Raw genomic sequence first — 20,735 nt, forward strand, 5'->3', positions numbered from 1 at the left:
GGAAACCGACGTACCTAGAGTCGAAAAGAAAAACGAGTTCCAAAGTTGGCAATACTGGCCATGAAAATCCAGACCATTCTAATATAGTTAGGCCACTCGCTTCACAAAGGCCAATTCCGGCTACAGGCATTAGCTTTCGCATCATTTGTACACGCTCGTCAACATTGTACGTGCAATTGTTCGATGAGACAATGGTCCAAACAGAAGATGCATTTGCAGTGACCACAGCGGAATACTGCCAATCCGTCACACATGGTACAATGATTGCCTGTGAATGTCTCGAAACAGTACTCTAGAGGTGTCGGAACCTTTGGTGGTCTTTCTATCACATATCCACACCTGTAGAAAGCAAACGTAATCAAAGGCTTGATCTGCTGTGTGTTGCTGTCTGCAGTACTATCACCGCCTATATGATATATCCAGAGTGTGCCACCTAACTCTGCGACTGAAATAGTTTCAAAGCGAAAAAATGTGCCACATCCAGTTGTGCAGGAATGTACCCATGTCAGCGAGCGACAAACTTCTGTGAAACGCAAGTGCCCCCAAGTTCCCCATAATAGGGTCCCAGGGGCCAACATCAAAATTTCAAATAGCACAATCGGTCGAGTTATATTTCTTTCTATAAATCTTGGAATATGCAACAACGCATATCAGAAATATTTACTATATGGGATTTCAAAATGGCCGCCAAAAATATCTGCTCGGTGACAAGAACAACGTGCATTTTTGGCGGTCATTTTGAAACCCGTACTTCATATAGCAAATGTTTCTTATAGGCGGTGTTGCATCTATTCAGAGAAATATCATCCGCCTCCTGTTCCCATTTGAAATGTTGCGCTTGACCCCTCGAGACTTATGATAGGGCCCTTGGGGACTTGCTTCTTACAACGTTTTCTTGGCCCTTGACATGAGTACATTCCTGTGCAATTGGATTTGCAACATCTCTTTCCGCTTCGCAGCAATTTGAGATCACAATGTTCTATGCCATGTTAAGACCAACATATATTTGTGGCGGCCATTTTGAAAACCATGCTTCATATAGCAAATGTTTCCTATAGGTGTTGTCGCACATTCCATGGTCTATCGAAAGAGGTACCACTTGGTCTCTGTTGCCATTTGAAAGTTTGAAGTTGGCTCCTGGGGCCCTATGATGGGGATCCTGGGGGCACTTGCTTCTCACAGACTTTTATCACCCCCTGACGTTGGTACATTCCTGCACAACTGGATCCGTCACATTTTTGTTCGTTTCCCAAATCTTTCAGGTCACAAAGTTTGCTGGGAACCCTGTATATTCCCACATACGACCTAACCATGCCTAATCATGACATAATGTTCACTACTTTTATTATCTGTTGTTGGCTCAACCCAACCATTTCATGTTCCCCGACTTGACATTGCCTCAATCACTCTAGCATTGATGCATTCCGAGTGATGCCTGTTGCCGGAATTTTCTTTTTGTGAAGCGACTGGCCTAACTATATTAGACTTGTCTGGATGTTCATGACCAGTGTTGCCAACTTTGGAACTCGTTTTTCTTTTCGACTCTAGGTACGTCGGTTTCCTGATATAGTTGGTGCTTCTTGTTTTGTTCATTCTAATATGCACAGCTCGTGATCAAATGTGGCGCATTATGGCCAACTCTGTCTTTTCCGTATTTTTCGTACTTCTGTTTTTTTATTTTCTTTAGTTAGATTGTACCACTGATTATACATGTCATATCTTATGTTCTACATTACAGGTTGACACTGAATATTGCACTGACTTCATATAGTGCTCTTTGCAAAACATGTACTTTTCATTGCAGTTGGCAACACTGTTAACCCCACTGGTGACCTTCATTTGTTTTGTTACCTATTGTGACAAGTTTTTTTTCTATACATCACTTGTCAGCATTTTTTTTTTTTTTTGCTGTGCCCCCTTTTTTGCGGAATTTGCACTTTTCCCCCTTTGTCCAACCTTCCTATTTCCCGAACTTCCACTCCTTATATTTCTTGAACCTATTGCTATGGGCAGCTAATTTTTTGGGAATGAAAATCTCTGTTACAGCTCTTTCATTTGGTATAGGCCACATCTTTCCCTGCAACTATCATTTTCGGAAGGTTCCCTTGTGAGGTTTTTAACAGTCATTCCCACTAAAACAATTCAATAACGTTTGAGGATTGGCAAATGGCAACTCTGCATCCATTCTTTAAATTCAATTACGTTTACGAGGTACAGGGGCGGATCCAGGACGGACTTCTGGGGGACGATGGGTTGTAATATTGCTACTTAGAGCTACTTTTAAGAGCTCCAAACTCTGGGATGGGTTTTATTTATATCTAAAATAAGAAAGTTTCCTCTTCTAAGGGGGGGGGGGAGCGATCGTCCTGTTCGCCCCCTGGATCCGCCCCTGACGAGGTGGTGGAAATATTGTTGTTCAGAGTAGTACTAATAAGGATTTTAAAAGAAAATATTGAGGACATTGACGCCTATTTGGAGTTCGAAATTGAATATTACTAGATAAGTTTATTCTATACTAGTTGAATATACCCATGCTTCGCACGGGGGCTGTATTTGGAAGTCAACGCCTGTGGGAGTATCACCATTGATCTCAACGACCGCGAAAACTATGGATTTGATACTAGTATCGGTCATTTGGGCTATTTTTTATACATGTCTCGGTATCCCCCTCCCCACTGACACCCGGCCCGCATACAATTGTAACTGAATTGGCAAGTCATCGCTAATGGAAGTGTCACCATTGATTTCAGCGACCGCGAAAACTATGGATTTGACACTAATATCAGTCATTTTGGATTATTTTTATATGTCTCGGTATCTCACCCCCTCCCCGGTGACCCCCGGCCCGGAGCCAAATATCATGAATTTGGTTGGAAGTTAATGCGATCGGAGTTTCACCATTGAATTCAGCTACCGCGCAAACTATGAATTCGACACTAATATCGGTGATTTTCTATTATTTTTACATGTCCCGGTAAACGCCCCCCTGAGACCCCCTGGTTCGAATTTTGACAAATGTGTTAACTCTGGTCTGGAGCCTGGACCAAGGTATTCGTGACTAAAATTTGGTAACTCTCGGTCAATTTGTCTGGTTCCCAAGCCGGTTCCGGTAAACGCCCCCCCTGAGACCCTCCTGGTTGGAAATTTGAAAAAAAAAACGCTTCGTCTTGATCTGGGGACTGGACCAAGGAACCCCTGACCAAAATTTAGTAACTCTCGGCCCACTCGTCTGGTTCCCAGGCTGCACACAGACAGACAGACAAACACACAAACAAACATTATTTTATTAATATTAGATTATTGTTATTAATAGTATTATACTTGTTTCGACAATTATAATGTGCATAATGAATATACCATAATTTTTTGCAATATACGATAATTTTAAAGAAAATTTCGACAATTTTGTTCTGTGAGGTTGGCAACTCTGCACTGTTCACTATCAACATTGTTGCTTGTCTTTTCCTCCTATGATACATATATTCTTTAGAAATATACTGCTTGCAAAATAAATCCTGATTGTGAAGTGGAAAGCACATCTAATTCTAAAAGGTTTGAAGAACACTGCACAAACGGAATAATATTAAGGAATCAAACCTGGGTGTTCTCTATGACACAAGAAGGAATAGGTATATAAATTTGAAAGTATGTGAAACAAAACATCTAAACGAAACAATTGAACGACTTCCTTTTAGAGTTGTTGCATTGTCTTTATCGCAAACTTTTGCTTGTTATCACGTACTGCACTGCACAGTAGACAGTGATTTTTTTTTCAAGTCGCTAGAAATTTGCATACGAACTGGCAAGATTGACATGATTATGCGCTTTTCGTATCTCACTTGTTGTCATGTTTACGTACTTGAAGCAACTATAAAGTGTCAGTGTTTAAGATCCGTATAAATCTTTTTCTTGCATTATTTTTTATTCTTGTATTGTCTTGAGAATGTTCAACTTAAAACAAGAACGTAAATAAAATGTTGTGTTTTATGCTTAACAGCACTTTGAACGTATATAAATTGATTATGGGAGACAGAAATATAGCCACATAAACATAAAAGTTTACATTTTTGCTATCAAGTATCTAAAGGAATGACCTAATTGTATTTCTCCGAATTATAACGGCGTTATTTGCATTTATAGAGACTACATTTGTAGAAGGTTATGGAAGAAAAAATATTGACATATGTAAAGAACGCGGGTATTATTGACCAAGCCACGCCTTTGAAAATTTTAGTTCAGAATATAGTACCGTATAGTTTACGTATATGTCATTGGAATGAAATGCAATCTGAGTTTTACGTCCGACGGTTATGCCGGTTAGGCTAAAGGAGACGGTGATGATGAGCAATGAATGAAATGGTGGAATGAAGAAAGTGGGAGGAAACGGGAGAACCCCGAGGAAACCCACGCACACGGTGTTTGTCCACCACAAAGTTCACTTGGCGGGGGCTGGGATCGAACCCGGGACCCCAAGCACATAGGCCTATATATGTCATTGGATTTTGGATACATAGATCAATCTAAGCAAGCTTGCCACATCAATAGCCAAACATTCTGCAACATCAATGATAGACACAGTGAAAACTTTTAAAGGTGACCACTTAAAATTCTCAATTAAAATCGACTGTCTAAAGAGATGGATTTCTTAACCGGAAGTAGGACGTGCGGGTATGGTTTACACCAGTCAATTGTTTTCGTAATTTTCTTCAATGCACGGTTTGCCACACAGTTATGACATTCAAGACCCTCGTAAAAGAAAATACATATTCCACTGAGGTCAAATACGTCATTGTTCAAGAAGCCGTTAAACTGTAAAAGTGTCCTAAAGTTGCTGGAGGTACGGTATGCCCCCCACGCGCCTACTTACGTTTGTGATTTTTAAAAATAGGTTTTGCTTCTTAGTTTGAAGTGCGCATTTATATGTGATAATAAGATTTAATAGTATGGATCCTTTTGGGCTACTCACAAGGAACGGACATGAACGTGTCATCCGGACATCCGAATCAAACCTAGTCCATTCGATAAACGTAACAAAGATATGTTCTTGCACCAAAAAATAAAAATAAAATAAAATAAAATAAAATAAATAAATAAATAAATAAATAAAAATAAAAAATAGATGCCATGGACAACGGTGTGAGTCCCTGGGTCTCATTAACCCTGTTAGTACAAAGAAAATCGTAGACTCGCAGTGAAATAGCTATTGCATCAACACTGTTCATTGGAAAGTCATGGTTTATAGTTCATTCTCTTCAGTATGAAAGAAGCTTTCCAGAGGTGCTATGTATTGGGGCGCATAATGTACTTGAACAGGGAAAATTCCCTCCGGAAATCCCTCCCATCAACTTTGGACCCTTCTGGAGTGACCCCGGGTAAAATCACAGAATCCAAATCTATCTAGAAAAATACTATAGGGGATAAGAAATGAGTGTACCAAGTTTTGTTGTCATAGATGGAATAGCTATGAGGAAAAAATTGTATACCAATACACGCTTTTCCCTCATACCTATTCTGGCTGCGAGCTATTTGCCCAGTACGCGAGCGCAGAACCGTTTGTTAATAAGAGATTTGCTCTAATGCACAGTGGTTTCCTTTGTGTAGTTCATGTGTTTTTACTGTAATGTACTGGACGCTCTATACGAATGAATATTCGTTTGTGGATGCTGTGAGAAACTACTTGAATTATTCAGGACTTCATAAGCTTCAAGAATGCCGAAGGATCATTTCTTACTGCAATACTTACTGAATACTTACTTTACAATTCGAGACTCACGCTTGTTCAACTTAACAAAACATTAAAGGCAAAAACTAAATTTGTTTTACTTTAGTTTCGTTAGAAAAGTATATTGGAAGTGTCACTTAACGAAGAAATTACACAGACACACACACACACACACACACACACACACACACACACACACACACACACACATACACACAAATAAAATAAAAATTGTCCGAAGAATCTCAGGTCAGTATTTGTAATATACAAGTTCACATCTGTACTTACGGTTTAGAATCCTCCGCTTTTCTAATTTTAAAATATGGCAACCCTAGTCTGTACTGTACTGCCAACCATATTGCATATCATTAAACAAAAATAAGAAAGAAAGAAAAAACACAGTAAGTACAGTAAAACCTGTCAACTTGGCCACCTCAATAAGTTAGCCACCTGCTCATCTTGGGCTGATTCGTCTTGAACCTGCATTTTCCCATAAGACATTCGTTACTTATTACTCTGTAAGTTGGCCACCTGTCTATCTTGGAAGTTGGCCACATTGAAGCAATGTTTACCATATGATGATAATGATAAATTTACCTTCGTATCTTGGCCATGCAAAATACCATTTTGTTATATTCCTTAACTCTTTCGTGTTCCCATATTGAGAGGCACATGCTCCATATTTGTGACTGGAAACAAAGAAGCGTGGATGTCCCCAATTTGTTCTTAAAGGCCAATGGCCAGAACACTACCGTGATAAAGGTCTGGTGAAGGAAGATGAAAAATGAAATGAAATTTTTGAGTTTTACGTCCCACGGTTATGCCGGTTAGGCTAAAGGAGACGGTAATGATGAGTAATGAATGAAATGGTGGAATGAAGAAAGTGGGAGGAAACGGGAGAGCCCCGAGAAAACACACGCACACGGCGTTTGTCCACCACAAAGTTCACTTGGCGGGGGCTGGGATCGAATCCAGGACCCCAAGAACCAGAGGTGAACGCTCTACCACTGAGCCATCGCGGCCCCTATGAAGGAAGATGAGAATAAGAAAAGAGCATATACAGGAAATCAAGAAATAGTTGTACGAATTTGATTACCCTGTCTGTTTTGGTAAAATCATTAGCTATATCGGCTCCTTTCATCAGTAGAGACCTTTACTAATTCCAGAAAATTCTGAAGATTAAAACTATCTCAATTGTCAACTATTGGCACCTGACGGCTTGTCGAAAAGTAGCGAAGGTTTTGAGATACGAATTCCTTTAAGATTTGCTCAAAACATATTTTGCTCCGAGGGAAACTAACTACAAAATTAGGATGTCCATATGTGCCAAAAAGAACAAATAATACATATATTAAACATACTGTAGTATGTATTTCTAGTACTAACATTGTTAAGATTACTCTATATACAGTATTTAAAGGTAGATTTCATGCCTTGCTTATTAAAATTTTACGATCAAGTAATACTAGAAACCCTATTCTAAAAATACACCAATCACACTTATTTTCTGTAAGTTGGCCACCTGTCTAACTTGGCCACTTTTCATTGGAATCGATGGTGGCCAACATAGAAAGTTTCACTGTACAAAGAACGTGCAATTTATTAAATTCTTAAGGCTCTATTGCACAATTATTGAATAGTGAAAGAAGAAAAATACACGAACACACGTAGACAGTGAAAGAATTACACATATTGCTATCATTAGTGATCATGACATTTGAGGCTGTCTCGGTATAAAAATCCATTGTCGTGTTGTTAATTGAGACGAGACGAGATGCGAACAGTGTCCCATCTCGTGAGCAACACTAAAAATATTTCACATTACCGCTTACAATTCTCATAGCTTTCGTTTTTCAGTCTAATCAGGCAATGATTTCAAAATGATTTAAAACGAGCTAAACAAGCGAGCCATTGATCAAACTCGACTCGACTCGAAACTCGACCTCAAAACAGTACCTCGGCTCGGAACTCGAATCGAGAAAATTATCTTTGACTCGGCTCGAAACTCGACTCAAATTCGCTTCGTGTTCCGAGTTGAGTTGAGTTTTAGCTCGACTCGTGCCCATCACTAGTCAGGATGTCACAGAAGTTACTCGATTTTTTTTTTAAAACTGTCCATGAACGCTTAGACAAAGATCCTGAAGGAATCTTGAGTCTTCTCCCTGACGAACTGGAGTTATCTAGTTTCTTTGCTGAAGTCTTATGTTTGGAGCTGAATTTCTTTCCTATCACGTGTCAGAGTTACATAAGAACTCCGTGGAAGTTGATTGAAGAATTTCACACTTATTCAGTTTCTCGTGAATTTTGCTAGAACTTCCACGACAAGGAATATTTGATAATGGCGCAAGATATTGAAAATCTTACTTCGAACTAACCTGTCGATCGTTGCACGTACTAACAAGTACCTTGAAACTTAAAATCGGTTCCATATGCAGGCCCGTATTCAAGGAGGGTCTAGGGGGACGGGCTCCCCTTAATTTTAACTGGCCCCATTAATGTTGTAAAAAACGGTTTTTTCTGTGAAGTTTTTTTTTCAATAAAAAACATCGTTCTTTTTCATGTTTTTTTTCAAATGTCTGTTTTTTTCTGGCAACTGTTATTTATTGATTTATGTTGAAGATTATTAAAATAATCAATAGAACTTGAGTCGAAGCCCTCGTAACTTACAAATCGTTTGTTTCCTTGTACCTATACGAGCAAAATCGTGTGATTATTCCTTTCGGACCCAGGTCATTTTTGTCGTTTTCCTACATTGTCAGTTAGTGACTTATTGCTCAAAAACCATTTACCCGATTGATATGGTTAAGACCTTGCTTTTTAGAAAAGGAATGTGGCTATTTTTTGGTGTAAGTTACATTGCAGCGTTGCCAGCGGGTGGGAAATTACTGAGGGAAATGTAGAGGTGAAAATTTACAAAAAAATTCCTAACAGATTTCAATATTTTTTTGTAACTAGCACCACTGTTACCATATGGGCCCAAGTCACCTAAAAAAATTCTTTGGTACGTTGACAAGCTACAGTGAAAACTTGAAGTCGCTGGCTCCCATTCAAAGAGAAAAAGAAAAAATTCTGTTTCCATACATATGAAATTTTGACACTTTTTACGCCTCAGAAGCAAAAATCAACAGATATGCCGGGGCTACAGCTTCTCTAATTATCCTATTGAAACTTTTTATGGTGCGTTCTGTAGGACAAAGAGAAGGCTTTCAGGTAGTGGTACACTTGTTCTAACGTAGCGAGCAACAGGGAAATAATAGAGGGGAAAAGGGAAATTTGCCGAATTTTTCACCTAAAATCGGGAATTAATTGTTTTGGCTGGAAACACTGCTATCAAACAGACGTAAACTATCTGAAAGTAAATCTTGGTACCCCAAGAATATATCCAAGTATCATGACAATATCTAACAAAGTAAACATGAAATTTAAAAAACAAATCGCATTCTACTCCAGAAATTCACCATTTTCTTACCATTTACAGAACATGGTTTATTATAAGTCTCAACTGTATTTCCCCTTATTATTTTATCGAAACTTTTTTTGGTGCGCTGTGTAGGCTTAGGACCAGGCTTTCAGACAGTGGTACGTTTGTTCGAATGTAGCCAACAAGAGGGAAATAATAGAGACAAAAAGGGATTTTTTTCAAAACTTCCCCCTAAAATCGGAAATTAAAATTTTCTGTAGCTGACAACAGTGCTAGCAGACACACATAAACTATTTTAAAATAAGCTTCGGTATCCCTATAATATATCCTACAAGTATTGTGACGATATCTAATAAAGAAAGCAGGTCATTAAAAATATTTCATTCTACCTAAAAAAAAAATCACAGTTATCTTTCCACTTAGAGAACAAGCTCTTCTGTAAACCTCAACTGTACTTCCCCTAATTATCCTATTGAAACTTTCTATAGTGCGTTGTGAAGGGCAAAGACAAGACTTTAAGATACTGGTAGTTTGTTCCGATGCAGCCAACAAGAGGGTTATAATAGACAAAACACGTAATTTTCCCAAAATTTCCCCCTAAAATCTGGAATTAATTTTCGTAGCTGGCAACACTGCTACCAGACAGACGAAAAGTATCTTAAAATAAACACTGGTACATTACTAATATATTCTACAAGTATCATGGTGATGTTTAAGAAACAGATTCTAATTACGAAAAATATATTTCGATAAACAAAAAGTAGGGGAAGATCAAGAGTTAGAACTTAATCCGAATTTTACGTGCATCCCTAATTACCCCACTAAAACGGTATGTACCCGAGTTCGTTCAGCAAGGACAAATGTTCGACTGGCGTAAGCTGACTTGCACTCGGACGTATAGGTACGAATTTATAACAAAAATTTCGAATGTTTTGTCCAAATTTAAGATTTTAATTTCCGTAGTTGGCAACACCGCACAGGCCAATCCAATTGATGTCAACAATTAGGTATCCATCCGACATCTACCTGTCAAGTCTTAAGGAGGTCTCTTTACAACGAATGAAGCTACAGGGGAAAAGTAATAAAGCAAATTCGAAATTCGAAAATGCTCGAATTTTTGACTGGGGTGAAATCTGAGAAGGAAATTCGACACACAGAAGAAAAAGAAACTAAAATGATAAACTATGCTCCAACCATATTTGGCAAAAAAAAAATCCCGATATCTTAATTAGTGTCCATACAGGAGCGGATTAAAAATAGTGACACACTCGTATGTGTCACTTTGGCCACCTGGGTCCGAAAGGGTTATTGTACATTTGATTACATTTTTTTGACTAGTAACTCGTGTTGTTGTAGAAATTATGGTGTTGACTAATAATAATATCGTTGTTGTAAACAATCACTTTATAAGGAAAATGTTCTCTCCTTTTTACATCTTAGTTCCAATACTGTTGTTGAGAAATGCAGGGTGTTTCAAAATGAATATCGGGGATTTAAGTCTTCGTAGTACTTATTACATTTTACATACAATTATAAACAATTCATCAAATAAAAGAACACCTCAATTAGTTTTTGCTTCAAGTGTTCGATGTGAGCTTCATTCGTCACATGGTACACATTGAGTCGATAGGTGAGAAAGGCCCATAAACTTTCGCCATATGGCACAAAACATCCAATTCACACAGACGGTTGCACTGTAACTACAGATTCAATCTTTGCAAAATTAAAACACAAAAAGCTTTCTGCTTTCTAGTCTCCATCTTTGCTACTTGCTCTTTCTAACGGCAAACAGAGGAAACAATGCATGACATGCGTGTGTACAAAACTTTTTGGGTTGCTCTTTCATTTGATAATACTTATAGTTGTAAGTTAATTGTAATAGATACTACAAAGTTTCAAAACCCTAATATTCATTTTGAAACACCGTGCATTACTTCAAATTATGTCATTCTATATTCATGTCTTGTACTCATGTCCACACTCATGTCCAAAATTATTGTCGCATGTCTATAAATATGTTGTTGTAGGAATATAATTTGATAACGAATTCGCCTGGTATTTCTTATAATGTTAGTATGTGTGTAATCGGCAAAGACATGTATGTGGCAAATTTCATGTCAAAACAGCAGTAAATAAGAACAATAAAACGAAAATAAAACTTTCTTGTCCATTTAGCAACATTTTCTTTTACTCTTTCTCATTTTCATATTTATAATTCTTTTCCTTTGAAATTTGGCACAAATATACATTTCCTGATCATACACATGGTATCAGTATTAAAAGTACCCTGCAAAATCATTATCAAATTATATTCATACAAGAAGACAGTTATAGATATGCGACAATCATTTTGAACATGAGTGTACATATCATTAGGGCCGGCCCTAGGCAATTTGTCGCCCGTGCAATGACGTAATTTGCCGCATCCCTCTTTCTCCAGAAAGAACAAATCTTAAAAGTCACGATTTTAAGTATGCTACTCCAGCATGAATAACGAAAGGGAGGGAAACTACACTCGCACTCAGAAAGGCTTAAATACTTACTACAAGTACAATTTTGTTGTGTCTGTTTCTTTCTTTAAATATTAATCTATTATGTAAGTGAAAGATAAAGCAAACACATTTGAAAGATGGTAATCCTTTTTATAGAGTTCAATATCGAGTTTCAATCTCAACATATCAGTTTGCAATTATAGTGCAACTAGCTCTTTTACCTTTATTTCTTGATTTTCCTTCTACATCTGTTTTTTTTAAGTGTTTGCACCTTCAATGATAACGATCTTATTTGCGACAAAGACAAGAGAAGCTTTCATATCAGAACTCTGATAACTAGCCAAAGGGGAGAGGCGTTCGAGAATTGAGTTCTTGTATTTGACAACAGCACTGACCATGTGACAAACTAATGCGACCTAAACAAAATTTATGAATGTAGTATTCAAATAGAAGGCCAGCTTAGTAACTTTAACTACTATGATCATGAAGTCTATTTCCAACAAGAAATATTTATTTTAAATAAAATACTTATGATAGATATTGCAGCCCCGTGCAAATGCGCATGTTGCACATATGGTAGAGCCGGCAATGCATATCATATACCTAGTCGACAAATTATTTATATATGATATTCAGAAAAATATTAGTAGGCAAATTAGTATTAGTTTTTACCTTTAGACAAGTTATTTGCATTTTATACTGTTAGTGATATTATTTTCGTACTTATTAAAGGCCTATTTTCACGAAAAAAACAAATGTTCATTTATACTTTTATTTTTTGGTTGATATTGGTGAAACACTACAGAAATCCGGATTATTAGTAGGTACGCTACTCATATAAATTGTAAAATATTTGTACCGTATCAGTATCTAGTATTTAATTTATGTTGCATTTTATGGTAATTACACCTACATAAAAATACTTCAGACTTAAATGACGTAAGATACATTACAAATGACTATTTGAAAAAAAACGAAATTTAGAAAAAAACGAGAGGCAATGTTTTTTTCTAAAAAAAACGTACATTTCTGAAAAAATACGAAAGGTTTTTTTTTTCTATTTACAACACTAGGCCCCATAACATTTTCACGGTAGGCTTGCAAATAAACTACAATATGATGATGAAATATAATATGGTTGGATCGGCCCCCTTTACTTCTACCGCCCCCCCATACATTTTTAAGCTGGCTACCCGCCTGCCTGTATGTATCACTTCGGATGTGTCTAGACAGCGATTTTTCCCACTGCTTGAGTAACCGTAGAATTGCTTATGAATTTGAGAATCTTAAATAAGCAATAGTTCCAGATTAGTTCTACAAGTAAGCAGATTATTACATTTTAGTTCTTAAAAAAGTATCAGTTGGAAAGAATGCGAAGTTGCCTTTCAAGGAATTTTCTAGTTGCTGGCCCTGATTAGAATCTAGCTTTATTACAATTGAAAAAAGCAAGATTTGAACATACCTGAGCTTATAAAATGAATACAGATATAGACATATCTGCTTTTCCTTAATTTTAGAGATGATGGGCCTTATGCAGAGATGTTCTGACGCGTGATTAGTGTCATACTAAAGAGCTTGACTAACATATGTTTCCTGCAGTAATCAAGTGTTTAGTATGACGCTAATCATACGTCAAAACGACTCTGCATAAAGCGGAAAATGTTTATTTGACGATATGATCACAGTGGCTCCTTCTTGATGGAAGTCACATTGGTATACGTATCTCTCTCTCTCGATATATATATGGGGTATAAAGAAAGGTTGTCTACAACGCTTGGGAGGTGATTCTACAGATGAAGACAAGTAAAAATGTCTATGTAACACAATGTCCATCTCGGCCTCCTAACCGAGTTACGGACGTCCAAAAGGGTGGGAAAATGAACTTTGATGGCTAATTCTGGCAAAACGACAAGAGATAGAAGGGTGGTGTTACGCGGCCCTCACCGACTCTCAACATGGACTATCCAAAGATACTAAGATTAGATGTGTACAAGACGAGCACAAGGAATTCCCCAAAGGATGCGAAGCATGCCGCGGACGTTATGAGGTGAGAGGATGTATGTCCCTTGCACTCGCCTTGTACGCATCAAATCTTAGTATCTTTGGATAGTCCATGTTGAGAGTCTGTGTGAACCGTTCTTCTATGTCTTGTCGTTTTGCCAAAATTAGCCTTCAAAGTTCATTTTTCCACCCTTTTGGACGTCCGTAACTCGGTTAGGAGGCCGAGGCCGAGATGGACATTGTGTTACATTGACATTTTTACTTGTTTTCATCTGTAGAATCACCTCCCAAGCGTTGTAAACAACCTTTCTTTACACCCTGTATACAAATATCTGTAAGCTATGGGAAGAAAAGTTACCCAAGTACTAATTTTTGTAGTAAAACTTTCTCTTCCCTTAGGATGTAACAACAAAATTGTCATTTTTAGTGATATGACGTGGTTCTTTCTCTTATGAGCAGCCATTAAACAATAAAATGGAAAGACCATACGAAAAAGACATCACATTCGTTCATATATATATATATATATATATATATATATATATATATATATATATTGTATTATAAAGAAAACGAACAAAAATTAAAATCCACTACGTTAAATGGTCATGAGAAAAGGAACTTTTTTTTTTACATGTATTTTTAAAAAGTCTTGAATTCTAAAAGCGGATTGAATTCACCCATTTCCAACGTTCAAAAAAAAAAAAAAAAAAAAACCGAATCAAAATGTCAGCACACGCCATACATTCATACGGATATATATATATATATATATATATATATATATGTGTGTGTGTGTGTGTGTGTGTGTGTGTGTGTACTGCACACCGGAAATTACAGAACGGATTAAGAGAATGACACGCTAGGTCGTTTAGGCAACGGGCAGAATCAGAATTAATACATACACACATAGAAACGAGGCAACATACACACACACACACACACACACACACAACAGGACAAGTAAAGAGAATTTCTAATTTAGATGCAAATTTTTGGGTCATTGAAATAACAACTGAAAATGCACGGCCATGATGACTGGTACCAAAAAGAGATTATATATATACATATCGAGAGAGAGAGAGAGAGAGAGAGAAAGTAGGTGATTCTGCTGGAGAAAAATGACCCATTATGAAATATTTTCCGGCCAATTGTGGAAAAATCGTAAACTTACCGTTGTAATGCACGTTAAACGTTACCAAAAGCAGTTATGAGGCACAAAATTGTGCAATATCATTAACATAGTGGGAAATGATGTCCAAAGGTGACACGCATATACAAATTGATGTATCTCGTTCAGCTGAACAAAATGATATACATATGAGAGAGTATAGAAGCTCATTTTGTAAGTGTCGAGAAAATCGAGAAAAACTATTCTCTTTTCTTTTGTAAACTGTAAATTGATGTTTAACAGTAACTTACGAACTCTTAATAAGATAAAACCAATAAAAGAAACACAAGGCATGATCAAAAAATACAGTGAATGTAGTTACACAGTGCCATCTATCGATGTTGTGCCCATTTACAACTAGTAAGCCCGGTAGCCTAAACCTTTGGTACAGTCACAGTGTCGAGTTTGAACGAGTTATGACAGTGTTGCCAAATTGGGCTACAAGTAGCGGATTGGACGATTTTTTTAAGTACCCTCGCTACAACTAATACGCTACTTTTTTGTTTTCATATATAAAATTAAGGATCATGTCTTTTTTTTAAAAAAAAAAATTGTCATTCATGAATAAACCAATATTTCTTGTGAAACATTTATTTTTGTGTATTATATATTGTACGTCAAAGGATAATCGAATAGTATCTCAACTCCTTGGATTAATTCGTCACAGTTATGGGGCGTTTACACTTGGTCGATTTAGTCGCACGACTAAATCGACTCGCTGCATTTGCCACTAAATCGAAGCAACTAGGCCGAATCAGATCGATGGATGTGTTCAATTATTTCAACCACAGAAAATAGAACGTCTTTCAATTCAGTTGCCAGTCGATTAGTCGCCTTTGATCAACAAGCGATTAAGTTGAAGTACCGTTTACACGGTCGATTAAGTTGAAAGTGACGTCAATTCAACTGAATCGAACGCAAATCGACTAAGTGTAAACGCCCCATTACTACTACAGACTGCATGATGCTGTTGAACATTTTTTTTCTGATATTGATATTAGTATTCAACAATGCTTTGATATTGCAACTGATGGTGCATCTAACCTGTGCGGTAATAATAATTCTCCTTACATACGCATGAAAGACGATAACCCAAATATAATCTGGGTTTCTTGGAATTCAAATAGTGTGCCACAAGGATGCGTATCTCAAAACTTTCGTAGTGACCTTCGTATATACTGTATATATATATATATATATATATATATATATATATGTGTATAGATAAATTAGTAAAACTAAATAGCTGCAATATAATTTATTTTTATATTTGGGCTACAAGTAGTTCAAATCCGCTACTTTTGAAGCACAACCACGCTACTTTTTAATCTTCATATCTGGCAACACTGAGTTATGACATGTTAGTTGGCTTCCAGAGGCAGAAGAGTGAGGACGTGTTAAGAGTGTCTGTCGTGCGCCAACATTAACTTTTGTTCTAAGCTGCAAAAATAAAGTGCGAAAGAAGCTCACAAAATGTGAAAATAAGCGCATGGAGATGAAGCAATGGCATTGAAGACTATTTACAAGTGGTATGAGCGATTGAAAAGGGGCCAAGGAGTCGGTTGAAAATGAGCAACGTTCAGACGTCCTTCAACGTAGAAAACAGATGAAAACGTGCAAAAAGCGGCATAAATGATTTGTTTAAACAGGCGAATGACTATTCAAGATCTTTCTGAAGAACTACACACCTCGTGTGGGTCCGTGTAAAGCATTTTAAACCATCGATTAAATGGACAAATGGATTCCTACTTCATCACGAAAACGCACCGTCCCACACCTTACTTTTTTGATCCGCGAGTTTTTGGCCGGAAAAAGGTGTTCCTATCTCTTTACTCACCACATTTAGTACCATGAAACTTCTGGCTCTTTCTCCAAAATTGAAACCTTGCTTGAAAGGAAACGTTATTGATTTTTTCTCATTCCACTGTAAGGAATACTTTCACTGGAGTCAGGGAAATAGGAAATCTTTTTATATAGTCTCAAGAAATCGTACGATGGCTGAACTCTATAAAAGAAGGAAGAGGATAGCGACGTGCACCATGAGACATCTGACAGAGGAACAGTTCTTCCTAAACACTGAATCAACTGTAAGAGAACTAGATCTTCGTTAGTTGATTGGATTCCAACAGAACTACATACGGTGGAAGGAATCACCTTAATCAAAGAGATCCATAGGCTAGTCTGGTTAATATGTCAGAAAGTGGAAATTTTCCAACAAATTTGAAGCAATTAGTAATATTGCCTACATTTAAGTAAGAAGACAAAAACGGACTGTAATATTTGTCAAGGAATATTATCACAGTAGATGAGATCTAACATAATCAAGCCGGTGTCAGTCGTGATATGCCAATACTTCTGGCCACCACGTTTTCAAACTTGAAAAATGGGGAAATTTCGAACACATAGACTAATTTTTATCTCAGTTTTTGCTACGTTTTTCTTCAGGAAATCTGTCTTAGATATGATACATAGTAATTTCTACATGCTATGTTTTTCAATTTATATTAAGCCTTTCACAGAGGAAGTCGACTTTTGTCGACAGAACCAAATTTCCTTAACATGCGAATGTCGACTATAGTCGACGTGTTAAAATTTGTTTGTCCGTATCTTGGCTTTGTCGAGAGTAGTCGCCAAAGTTGTACCGTTCACTTTTGTTTGTGTTCTATTGTTTTCGATAAACAATAGAAATCACACAGAAAACCTTTGGCGACTACAATCGACAAAACCAAGATACAGACAAATTTTCACACGTCGACTATAATCGACATTCGCAGGTTAGGGAAATTTTTTTCCGTCGCCTTCCACAGTGAAAGGGTTAAAGCAGCAGTGTTACCATTCAAGTTACTACTCTTGTATGTTTATTGAATATTTAAGTCAGTAAGTCACTTTCAATTTGCATTCCTAATTGTCTTTAGTTACGATTATTATTTTACTATCTTAATACAAACATAAGGAACATTTTGTTAATACAAACATAAAGTATATCATAATTTTGATATACTAACACAAATACAAAGAATATTTTGTTAATACAAAAACAAAGAATATAATTTTCATATCCCAACAGAAAAACAAAGAATGTTTTAATGCAATCACAAAGGATATACTAATCCTAATAATTTTAACATCCTACGACAAACACAAAGAATAGCTTGTTAATTCAAACACAAAGGATATTATAATTTTAATATTCCAACATAAACATAAAGTATATTTTATTAATACAGATGATATCAAAATTTTAAGATCCTAACCCAAACACAAAGAGCAAATGATATTATAATTTTAATATCCTAATAAAACAGAAAGAATGTTCTATTATTACAAAGGATATTAAATTTTAATATCCTAATAAAACAGAAAGAATGTTCTATTATTACAAAGGATATTAAATTTTAATATCCTAATACAAACAGAAAGAATGTTTTATTATAACAAAGGATATTATAATTTTAATATTCTAATAAAACAGAAAGAATGTTCTATTATTACAAAGGATATTAAATTTTAATACCCTAATACAAACAGAAAAATATTTTATTATTACAAAGGATATTATAATTTTAATATCCTAACACAAACAAAGAATATTATAATTTTAATATTCCAATACAAATACAAACATATTGTATCAATACCAACACAAGGGATGATAAAATTTTAATACTCCAATACAAGCTCCAAATATTGTGTTAATACAAACATAAAATGACATCATTTTAATATTCCAACACAAACATGAAAAATATTGTGTTAATACAAACACAAAGGATATTATTTTGATATTTCAACACAAACATGAAACATATTGTGTTAATACACAAGCACAAAGCATTCTACTCCTACAAAAAATACTCGTAGTGATGTAAGGTACTACGCGTAAGGACTAAAGAAATAATGCACAAATGTACAAATGAAACAAATGAATATATGTAAAATATTTATGAATTATTCGAGAGCCCATGCTTTGCAAGTGTCCCAGAAGCCCTGACTATAGGTCTTGAAAAACAGTTTGGTTGCCTAGTTTGAACCTAAATTTGTTGTAAAAAATATTTAAGCTTTTGTTTAAAATATAAACATGGGTATGGCTAATTGAATACAGCATGATGCTGTATGCAACCTGCTATTCATAATTATCTTTCAGGTTGCATAAGCTGTGGACCACAGACAAACAAAATAGAGAATTATATATATTATATGCCATATGTATAATTTGAATATATTCTAGACACTTTATACAACCTTCTATTCATAATTTTGTTTCGGGTTGGATAATCTTTTGACCATAGACAAACGAAATAGAGAATTTTATATACAACATATGACTAAAGTATTTTTTGTATTCAGCTTGATTCATTTTAGTATTATATACCCACAACATGAGTTTTGAACAACATCAATTTCTTGCCAATTATATACTTATTACGTTTGCTTCACTGACTTGACATAGCATAGTTTCTCAGCTTCCATTTTGCCAACACACATTTTATGCTTCTAGAGCATCAACACAACTTTGAAGAGAGAGAGGAGATAGAAAGGCCCTTATTCTAAACAAAACTCCTCTGCCTTTTTTTTGGAATTCTCTTCCAACTGAGTAACCATCTACATCTCCATGAAAAAGAGCCGATGGGAGATCTAAAGGCTGTAGAAAATGGAGGAAGGGAATGCGTAATCTCAGTTGAGGGCAAATAATATTATCATCAATCATCGTTTGTCTGTGGAAGATTTTGATGAAAGAGAGAGAGAAAATTTCAAAAGGATTCACGTTGAGACTTGTGTCTGCTCGTTCTCTCTTGGATGATAGGTAATTAAACGTTTGGATGGCTTCAGAACAACAACGGGAAGTATTTCCTTTTTTTACCGACACACACACACACACCAACGCACAAAAAAGAGATACTTTTTTATGTTTGCTCTGCCAGACAGCAACCATATGATTATTTGTCTATTTAGAGTGACAGTATCCTCGTTGTGACCAAGTGACTTGCTTTCTGTATGCGTGGCCTCGGATTGGATTCCCAGGTGGTGATTGCTTCACACAAAATGCAAGTATAGTTTGCGTATAAACAAAACCAACTTCTTGCTGTGAAAGTCAAGATTTACTGCTTGCGTAAAAAGTTCAAGGGGAAAGTAGGTCGATCTTAGACATTACGTTGACGATCGTGAGGCAAATTTTATCTTGGGAGATGCAATCAATCAATCAATAGCCTTTCCGTGGCCAAATTGGTGGTACGTGATGTAGTCGAGCGTACTGAAGCGTTAGAATGACGACCATGAGCCCAAATTTATTTCCGGTACACCAAGCAAACAACCTCTAGCTCTTTCGTGGTCAAATTGCTGGAGTGTGGTGTAAACGAGCGGACTCAGGCATTACATTGACGATCATGAGATCAATCTCATTTTAGTTTCTTCAATTAATCAATCTATACCTCTTTCTGATCAAATTGCTGGTGTGTGCTGTAGTCGAGCTATCTAAAGGCGTTAGACTGACGGCCGTAAGCCCAAATTTATTTCCGGGATTTCAATCAATCAACCTATAACTCTTTCGAGGTCAAATTGCTGGTGTGTGGTGTATATGAGCGGACTCGGGCATTACACTGATGATCAATCGAGAGCCGCAGCCTATCTCGGGCTCTCCGATCAATCAATCAATCTATTCATAGCATTTCTATGGTCAAATTGCTGTGGGGTGTAGTCGAGTGGACTGAAGTGTTAAACTGACGATCGTGAACCTTAACTCATCTCCACTCCACAATTTTACCAATTGCTAGAATTTAGATGTGGGATGATTTTCCTAGTTTGCTGGGTTTTTATCTGTTTACATTCCTGAATCATGATAGTAGTCATTTCTTCATCTTTTGTTTTAAGTCTCTGGTAAATTACTTCCCAAGAGTGATAGGGTCCGGGAACGGCATATCTGACAAAGTT

The sequence above is a fragment of the Thermobia domestica genome, chromosome 18 (assembly GCF_964235325.1).
Source record: "Thermobia domestica chromosome 18, izTheDome1.hap1.1, whole genome shotgun sequence".
Classification (NCBI taxonomy): Eukaryota; Metazoa; Arthropoda; class Insecta; order Zygentoma; family Lepismatidae; genus Thermobia; species Thermobia domestica.